The sequence below is a fragment of the Rhagoletis zephyria genome, unplaced genomic scaffold (genome assembly GCF_001687245.7).
Source record: "Rhagoletis zephyria isolate East Lansing unplaced genomic scaffold, Rhagoletis_zephyria_1.1 Rzeph_scaffold_01824, whole genome shotgun sequence".
In the NCBI taxonomy this organism is placed as follows: Eukaryota; Metazoa; Arthropoda; class Insecta; order Diptera; family Tephritidae; genus Rhagoletis; species Rhagoletis zephyria.
The window spans coordinates 40783-50632 of NW_016158908.1; the positions used below are offsets into that span (position 1 = coordinate 40783).

The 9850-nt window shown below is 36.6% G+C and overlaps 1 long non-coding RNA gene and 3 other non-coding genes across 5 annotated transcripts; 3 read left to right on the forward strand and 1 right to left on the reverse strand.

The window, feature by feature from the left end:
- Positions 1 to 1048: 1048 nt before the first annotated feature.
- On the forward strand, positions 1049 to 1121 carry TRNAK-CUU (transfer RNA lysine (anticodon CUU)). The gene has a single exon. It is a non-coding gene; the product is annotated as a tRNA-Lys (tRNA).
- A 10-nt stretch (positions 1122 to 1131) lies between these two features.
- On the forward strand, positions 1132 to 1204 carry TRNAK-CUU (transfer RNA lysine (anticodon CUU)). The gene has a single exon. It is a non-coding gene; the product is annotated as a tRNA-Lys (tRNA).
- Positions 1205 to 1214: 10 nt separating this feature from the next.
- Positions 1215 to 1287, forward strand: TRNAK-CUU (transfer RNA lysine (anticodon CUU)). The gene has a single exon. It is a non-coding gene; the product is annotated as a tRNA-Lys (tRNA).
- A 4569-nt stretch (positions 1288 to 5856) lies between these two features.
- Positions 5857 to 9201, reverse strand: LOC108365275 (uncharacterized). Of its 2 annotated transcripts, XR_001847901.1 has the most exons (4): positions 7493 to 9201; positions 6940 to 7128; positions 6666 to 6884; positions 5857 to 6606 (listed from the first exon to the last, which is right to left on the reverse strand). It is a non-coding gene; the product is annotated as an uncharacterized LOC108365275 (long non-coding RNA). The 2 variants fall into 2 exon arrangements; XR_001847900.1 differs by lacking the exon at positions 7493 to 9201 and having other exon boundaries at positions 6940 to 7343.
- Positions 9202 to 9850: the final 649 nt, after the last annotated feature.

Genomic DNA, 9850 nt, shown 5'->3' on the forward strand with positions numbered 1-9850 from the left:
AATAAGCTTAAAATTAAATGACTTACTATACAATGGTTGGTGAAACAATAAAGTCAGTCGTATCAATGATGAACGTTTTCAACAAATTTAACGCAGCGTATAAAGGTGGCGGCAATCAGCAGCAATCGGCGCAAATTGTGATGCAGATAGAGCGGTGCAAGTACTCGCTGTACACCAAGTCCAAATGATTCGATGTTGTGTGCGCAACAATCTGCACGTTGGGTTGTGCGATGAGCTGAGCAGTCGATGGAATATAAGCAGGTAGTGTAGTTACGCTGCGATGTGTTCTATTTGATGCGACGCAACAATGACCGCAGCGACAGCCGGCAAACCTCCTTTGGCGTACGTTGGGCAGTGCCGAGTAGTTAGGCCGCGCAAAATAGCGAATGCGAAAGTGACACTATTAGTGGGCGACAGCTATTAGATAAGTAGCAGCAGCCCCTTAATGCATTAGCCGCAGCGAAGAAACGATGTGCGTAGACGTAGGGCAACCAAATAGCGCCTACGAATTAAACTGTGTAAACGAATTGCGAGCGAGCGCCAGCGAATCTGCTAAGTAGCAGCTGCAGCAAAGCAAAGTGTGCGTACACGTAGATCTAACACAGGCGACGAATAAGCGAAATAGCAGCAGCGGGCTAACGAGAGCAGCACAGCAAAGTGCGCAAATGAAGTGCGAGCGCGCGTCAGCGTATCAGCTAAGTAGTGGCAGCGACGGCGGCAGCAACAGCGACTCCCCCAAGTAGTAGCAGCGGTGGCGACGCAAAGTGTGCGCAAGCCGTGTGTGCTTAGCAGAATTACCCAAAACTGCAAAGCCGAAGTGAGTGCAAAGTATAACTGTTTCCCCGTTTCGTTTTAGTTTCGGGTGGAATGGTGTAGACTTGGTCCCAATGACTCTTATCTGACCTTGGATATTGCAATTTGCGTGTTCAGATGTTGGAAATGACCACGATGGAATCCACCAATGCGAGCCTCCAGCGAAGACGAAAATGATGGGGATGCTCGATTATTTTATTAAAGAAGCGTGCCCCACGTTGGGCGTTGGGAGCGCGCCCGGCTAGCTCAGTCGGTAGAGCATGAGACTCTTAATCTCAGGGTCGTGGGTTCGTGCCCCACGTTGGGCGTTGGGAGCGCGCCCGGCTAGCTCAGTCGGTAGAGCATGAGACTCTTAATCTCAGGGTCGTGGGTTCGTGCCCCACGTTGGGCGTTGGGAGCGCGCCCGGCTAGCTCAGTCGGTAGAGCATGAGACTCTTAATCTCAGGGTCGTGGGTTCGTGCCCCACGTTGGGCGCCAAAATGTAGGATTGTGAGGGTTTTCACAACCGCAAAATATATTAAAAATATTTACCAAAATGCTAGTTGCAAACTTTAAATAAAAGGCAAACGATGCGCTCTGATTGACTTCCAAAACGAGTGTGTTTATTCAATTTGTTTTAGTTACAATAAATGCCCTTTCTCCGCCTTACAGCGAGTGTGCTTACTTCTATATGAATATGAATGTGCTATGTACATACAATGCTCAACTTAACGAAAAATGATGTATGTATACGGAATAAGAGTACAAACTCTGAGAATACACAAATGAGTAGCTCTTAAATACTTATGACATGTCAAATATGTTAAACAGGTGTTCTCAACTGTGACCAAACAGAATTCAAAAAGTTACAAAAAAAAAATGTTATTGATAGGCAAAAGGGTGAATATAAAAAAAGTGACCCAAAAAGTGTATATTACCGATATTGACGATGGGAAAGCGAAATGTATAAAAAAAGCAAAAAAAATCGAAAGAATCACTGTTAAACAAACAAATGAAAACCCTAAAAGAGATTGTGTAAAACTCAAGCAAACTCGGCCTGAATTTGGTTAAAGAGGAAACTAAGCTAAGCTAACAACGAGATGTAATAAAAGAGCGTAAGTAATGCTTACAGAAATTAATGAAAAAAAACTAAAAAAACTTCTAACAAATGATCGTTTTTTTTTCAAGCTAACTCTAAAATTTCGAATACAATATTTAATGCTAACATAATTGAATTCAAATACTCCGGGAAAACTAAAGATTAGGTAAAAACAAAAATATACTAAATTCAGAGTTACGTCGTTTTACGTCGTATATGTGCTGCGGCTGCTCTGCTGTTCCGTTGCTGCTGGGACTGTAGTGGGATTCACTACGTTATTTTAACTACACTTGTTATCGTTAAGTCAACTAAACGACAAATTTATCGATTTATCGATTCAGTAAACGTTTTGTAACAACACTCGCTAGCGTAAAATCAGCTGTTGTTGTTAAGTACACGACGTCTAGTTTGGTGTTGCTAGCGAAAATAAAAAGTTCTCCAGCACATAAATAAATAATAAATATACTGAAAATATGCCGTTTGAATACGTTGGTTATAATTTATCGGAACGTGAGCAGCAGTTAAACGTGTCGAGTGTAAATCGGCGTATGTTGCGAAGTGCGGACAACCCGTTTGAACTGGCTCCAACGGAGTTCCGGAAATTATACAGGCTACCAAGCTTGGCAGCCGATCTAGTTCAACGGTTAGAAATACATTTAAAAGGATCTAGAATAACTGCAGTATCAGCTGAAAAGCCGGTCCGGCACTAGATTTTAAGCTTAATGCAGTTTATTATAACTTATCTTGTACTTTGGAAGGTTCTGGCTTTTTTACGTTTTTATGCCACTGGATGTTACCAGCGCCCTGTAGGAGAGCAGTGGGGCATTTCAATGAGCCAGTCGTCAATAAGCCGATGTATACATAAAGTGACAGATGTAATAAACAACCGCGTGTTTTTTACGGAAGTCAAGTTTCTCATGACGCAAATGGATCGTCAAGCTGCTAAAGGAACATTCTCCTCAGTACCTGCTCTTTTTGTTGGGAGAACCATTGGGGCTATCCGAAAAACAATGAGGAGGCGTACGTTAATCACCATGGCTACCACCCATTGAATGTACAAATGGTAAGCAAATCCTAGTGAAGAAAATTATTACATAATTACCACCGCGACATATATTTGGTATAGATATGCGACCCAAATTTGAAGATTTTAAACGTAAACGCAAAGTATCCGGGAGCACGACATGACTCCTATATTTTGTGCTCCTCTGCAGTGCGACAAGTCATGCAGCGAGCCTTTGAAAACGGAAACCGCAACATGTTTTTAATTGGTAAGTCTTTTTGTTAATTTGTTTTAAAATGTTGTAATAAAAGAAGTTTCTCTAAGGTGACTCTGGATATCCCTTAGAGCCATGGCTCATGACGCCTTTACCCAACCAGCCAGAAGGGTCTCCAAAATTTTGCTACAATGAAGCGCTCTGAAAGGCACGAAGCCCTATTGAGCGACTTTTTGGCGTCCTCAAAGGAACTTGGCGATGCTTATCGCAACAAAGGGTTCTATTATATGACCCCGCTGTCGCTGGTAAAGTCGCCAACGCGTGTGCAGCTCTTCACAACCTTCGGTTGAGTGAACGATCCAATTGATAATTTTTCAACAGACATTGAGGATTCAGACAGAATTTTCGGTAGCCTAAATCCATCATCTTCCACTGCAAAACGCATACAAGAAAGATTAATAGCAAACTTGTTTTCTTAAAACTTTCCAAAGAAATTTTTTAATTATATTCCTAAAGAATTTTTAAAAATTAAAGTTTACAATCAAATATTTTTCAGTAGGTATACCATTTATTAAAAATGTAAATATCACCCGCTCTTATCCTCTTCATTTTATATTGCCAACTTAAGAAAAAAGTGTTGACCTCTGCCATTTGATAATCAGTTATTATGTCTGTAATATGTAAAATAGTCTATGGATGTACCCTAAAGTGGTCCAAAAATGTATGTAAAAAAATAAGGTCGCATTTTTAATACCGCCAACCCCTAGGATTGTTCTATACCAAAAAAAAATAGCCCTATTTTTTATTTTGAAAAAAAAATAAAATTAGGGAGTGCTCAAAGCGCTCAAAGTTTTCAATGTATTTTATATGGGGGAAAAATAACGTTTCGTAGAAATAGTGTAGAATTCGGGAAAATCAATATTTTTCGATGGGAAAACTTTGTTTATCTTCAGGAGATTCCCGGTAATAATACCCAATTGCTCCTTTAACAAATTTTTCATGGTTACTATATCTTATAGGTCCTAGAGAATGCAATGGGGGGATCAATAAAAAATCTTTAATCATAAAAACTGTTTAAATAAAACAATTGGATATTAATAATTTAAGTCTCCTGAAGAGAACCACAGTTTTACGATTGAAAAATATTGATTTTCAAGAGTTTTATACCATTTTTACGTAAATTAGTTTTTTTCCCCATACAAAATACATGGAAAACTTTGAGCGCTGTGAGTACTCCCTAAATATTTTTTTTTGTACCCTTGTGGTCAGCTGATTAAGTAAAGTGACATTTTGACTAGTTTTGGCTATTTTTCTTTTGTTTATTTAATGTTTATATTTTTTTTATAAAAGTTTAACACTTTACCTAGCCAGCACCACATAAATCCACAGTTCAAATTTCGTATAAAAATTATGAAAATTCGACAAACTTTAACATTTGCATCCAAAAATTCTAAACTTTTTATTTAGAATTTTTAGAAAATTTTTGGAAATGCAGTTTTGTAGCTCATTAAATTTCAATAGGAAGTACAAATTTCAAGACGCTAGAAAATCGCGTGGATTTTTATAATTTTTTTTGCTGATGGTGTTACGCATTTTCTCCCATACAAACGAAATCGTCGAGCATGCGAGAAAATGCTTAATACCGTAAGCTAAAAAAATTATTAAAAATCAACGCAATTTTGTTGACGCAACGTGTTGAAGTTTGCTCTTTAACCCCTAAAATTTAATGAGCAACAAAACTGCATCCCCAAAAATTTTCTAAAAATTCTAAATGAAAAGTTTAGAATTTTTGGATGCAAATGTTAAAGTTTGTCGAATTTTCATAATCTTTGTACGAAATTTGAAAAGTGGATTTCTGTGGTGCTGGCTAGGTAAAGTGTTAAACTTTTATAAAAAAAATATAAACATTAAATAAACAAAAGAAAAATAGCCAAAACTAGTCAAAATGTCACTTGACTTAATCAGCAGACCGCAAGGGTACATCCATAGACTATTTTAGAACTATTACTACTACAGACTTCAGCAATTTAAAAATTAAAAGATCCTTCAGGTACTTTATTAATAAATAACTAAAATTAAGGAGAATATTTTAAATAAAGTGGGAAATAAAAATATTGAATTTAAAAATATTCAGTTAAAATTGAAGAGAAAAATAAAATAAATACTAAAAAGTAATCTATACAGTCTTGGGTTTAAAAATAAATTATCAATTCAATTTGATTGATAATGGTATTGAGAATATTTATACATAGTTGACAATTGCAATAGGGGCCGGGCCGGCAGTGATGCATAGTCGTAGTCGAAATAAAATTGAAGCAAAGTTAGTAGTGGCATCAGCGATAAGTCCTACCTACTTCAATTTATTATAATAAAATTTAAAGGACTACAAATGTGCATACTAAAAAAAAAATCAAAAAAATCTAGTTGTCCGCAAAGGCTAGAAATTATATTTTCACGTTTTCTTTTTGTTGCAGAATGAACCAAAGTTTTATAAAACATTAGCGGAAAAATATTAGAATAAAATTGTTTGCACATATTGTGTAAAATTGTCTGTGCCAATACTTTTTTCCAGCAGTGTAAATAAAAGTTTCAAAAATTCAAAAATTACACAAAAATTAATCACTTCAAAAAGTTTCATCAAAATTTCAAGCTTTTCAATCAGAGTTTTTACAAAAATTTTTAATTCTGATTAAAACTTTTTCATGTTCTATTAATTTTTTTGTAATTTGTGCAATTTTTGAAACTTTTATTTATGTGGTTTCTTTTATAGATTGAATTATATTTTAAATGAGTATTATTAAAAATAAAGAAACAAAATATCATTTTGATTTCTGGTGCTACATCTTTGACTATAGCTGTATGTCAAAAAACTGCTACTAACTTAGCGTCAATTTTATTTCGACTATGAATATGCCGTATTGATTTAAAAAAATTTACTTAAAAAGTAAAGTAAGTGGTCATATTATAACGAAATCCATATAAAACACAGTTATAAACCTTGTACAGGATTTATAAAAATTCGGTAAATTTAAATTTTCATAAATACTGTACAAGGATTACTACTTTGTTTTATATGGATTTCGTTATAATATGACCAAGTTTTTCTTTTAAATAAATTAAAACTAATTAAGAAAAAAAAAATTGTCAGAACTTGAAAAGAAGTCGCGTTTCTAATTTTCGGGCAACCAGAGTATAAAATATAACAAACTATGTATTATATACTATAGCAAATTAAATAAATGGGACAAATTCATTTTCTTAACCTAATTTTTAACCTAAAACCCAATCAAAAGATGGTATTTCCAAATCCAGTAATGATGGAATATCTGTATCAGGAAATACCATCTTTTAAGTAGATTTAAAAAAATTATTGGGGACCGAGTGCCCTTGCCAAATTATTTATAGCATCGGCGCAGGCTTTCCTTCTCCATATACCCGGAGTTCCCCCGCCAGCTGGAATGGTGCCTCCACCAGTCTGGAAAAGCTTTCCGCCAGCATCTACGTATTTAAAAAAAACTATTAAAAATTGGAAAATCTCCTAATAACAAATTATTTACCTTCATTGCAGCGGCTTGAGTTTGTGTAACTTCCAAAAACTTCTTTTCGGTTCCGCTCTGCTCCTCCTCTCTTTTCCTCTTCAATCCCCTGCGCGGAGTTCTCATTGTAGGCGTTTTTGGAGTCTCCGGCCGCACTTCAGTTTTTACCTGGTCTTCGGACTCCACCGCTTCACGCAGAAAGACTATCTCCTCACCGTCTTCCAGGGCCAATTGAAGCTCCTAATAACAAAAAAGTGGTTAACAATGGGTCACAAATAATCCAGTTAAAACTGACCAAGTCAAATGGTACATTTTCTGCTACCGACTCGTGGCCCTCAATTTAGTGGCTTCCAATAATGGCCACCACGCGCTCCTCCAGCTCCGTTAAAGGAGGCTGTTTCACGGGCCGGTTTCCGGTTGACGCCTGCTGCCTTTTCCGGTCTCGCACTCGAACATTAGTCCTACTTTTCAAATCGCGCCAGACCTACATATGAAAGAATGCAAAAAAAGGATTATTAGAAATAAACAGATAGAATATTCCATAGAATGTATGTGCATAAATATATATGTATGTCCGTACACACAAAGAACGAGACTGTGCGCAGTAGCAATGCATGGGATCGACTCCACAGTTATGCACCACTTGTATGTACATATATACATATATGTTTGCAATAAAAACGATATTTTTAAGTTAACAACAAAACTNCATGTACATGTACATATATGTTTGCAATAAAAACGATATTTTTAAGTTAACAACAAAACTTAACAAAAGTTATTATGTTTTCACAAATCACAGTTTTCCCGCACAGCACCGGTCTTTTCTTAGTGGGCTTATAACTTACCGTACGCCATTGGTCGACGGACTTTTCAGCTCCTCCGACGGCATTTAGCTTGGAAGCCATCTCCTCCCATTTATTTTCGTGTTCCAGCTTGCCATGCAGCCGATGAAACTTACCTCCGTCCAGCCCCGGAGTTTCTTGGAATAAGTCTATCATTGCACTCAACTGCTCCGTTGAAGCGCGGTTCCGTGTAGTGGCTGCTTGGCTAGTTGAGGCCATCCTAAAATATAAAAAGAAAAGTAATTAAATTATAAAGCACGATTATTTTTGCTTGAATTCATTACAATACTTACCTTTTCAAGAACAAACTATAAATTTCTTTAATTTTTTTCCAATTTTCTTTTGTGCTTTTCGCAGATTTCGGATAACAGGGGTGCCACTTTTTATTTATTTACATAAATAGCGAAAGTCAGCTGTTTAGTGTCGTTAAAGATAAATTAGTGAATCGAACAATTGTTACTGTAAACAACACAAATATTTAACTAACAACTCGTAAATTGGCGTCGTTAAAAGTTAGCGAATTCCACTACTGGTATTGAGTCGGACATTGATGGTGTTGGTGCTGAGCTCTGGTGATGAGTGATACGTTGGTGGTGTTGTTGCTGCGCTCTGGCGGCTCCCACGTAGTCGTTGGTTTGGTGGTTCACTCTTCCTTTAATTCAGCCCGCTCCTGCGTCTATGATGTTGATCTTTGTTGCGCTTCTCCCGATTAGAAAATGTTGACGGTCGTTGACCCACTTTTGTTGGGCATCACATCAGCTGGAGACGTTGTTGATAGAAAACTCGCTGGGGTGTATCAGCAGTGCCGATGGTCTCCTCCCAAGAGTATATGACTCCTTCAGGAAGGCTTATAAATTGGATACTTTTCTCAACCAATTTAGCGCAGGTGACGGCTGGTAATTGTGCATCAGTGTTGTGGTTAGACACCATGAACGTCTTTGTGTCCCTCCTCCTTTTTGTTTTTTGGTAAAGCGCTGTTGGCCCGTATATGGCGTGTCTTTTGCAGGATATTAGGTAATTTAGTGTCCCCTCTGCTGGCGACTTAAAACGCATCAATATATATCAACAATATTAAAAATACTTCAGGGCTCTGATTTTGCATATTTGCATGCATACACCCACACATCCACACGTAGATATATACGCATCGTGCCTGCCTATATGCATGCGTCTATGGTAGGTCCCAGGCAAGTGGTTAAGCATTTATTTGATTTTTGTTTTTAAAGACCTCCAATTCTAGCCTTTTCCTACGCTACTTTCACTTTGGGCGAAAACCGAACAGTTAGCGGAATAGCTTCTAACTCGCTTTACCACTGCAAACATTTACATATGTATATTCTTTTTTTTATAGTATGTACTTCACAACACTTCCGCGCGTTAACTTTCGCTTTAAACACAACTTCCACTTTGCACGTCACCACTGTATTTTAATGCCGTTGGCCGCCCTTAGGGCCTTTTATAAGGGTGACAAAGCCGGAAAATTTCCCTCATGCAAACCGCAATTCGGCCCGAAGATTTTAGTATCAGATACCGCTTTCACACAAACACACTCATACTACTCATCGGGACACATGTTGCTTGCAATAAATGTTGCCTGACTTCTTATACGCTGTTGCCAGCATTTATGCAACATCATGGGTGTTTAGTTTGTATCTTATTTAATCAATTCAAATGAATAAAAACACATTTTTCTAAAATATTTCTCAATTTACATTTTAAAATTTTTTCTGAAATTTGAATGTAACTCTGTGCGGATAATGAGAAAATTGAAAATCAGGTGATTTCAGCTGTTTTCAAATGTAAACAAACACAATGGCGCTTTCCATACTTGTAAGCCTATACAATGAACAAAATACAATGCAATATACGAAAATAAAAATTTCAAGAATTGCATAAAGTTCACAAAAACTAATCAAACTTCAAAAAAAAANTAACAAAGAAACAAATAACTTAAGGACGAGCACACCTAAAAAGTTAAAACATTCTAATAATAGAAATATTAACAAAAACCAACAACCACATGATCAAGTGAATTGCAGCGGAATAGCTGCGATTGATTGTAGTTGGCTTAGCAAAGTGAAATAGTGGAAAATAAGCAACAAGAATTTATTTATTTATTTATTTATTTATATATTTAGTCTACTGATCAGTTAAATTCTTACAGACTAAGGACAGATGCTTAATTAAAAATTCTAAAGAGATTAAGTTTAAAATTAGAAAAGGAAGTATTAAAATCTATGAGAGCAGAATAAGTGTTACACAACCGGATACATCTTGTTAACGGTTCATTAATGCCATAATTTGCAACATGCGTTGATTCCTCGAACAATCGAGTATTTCTTAAATTACGTGAAGGAATGT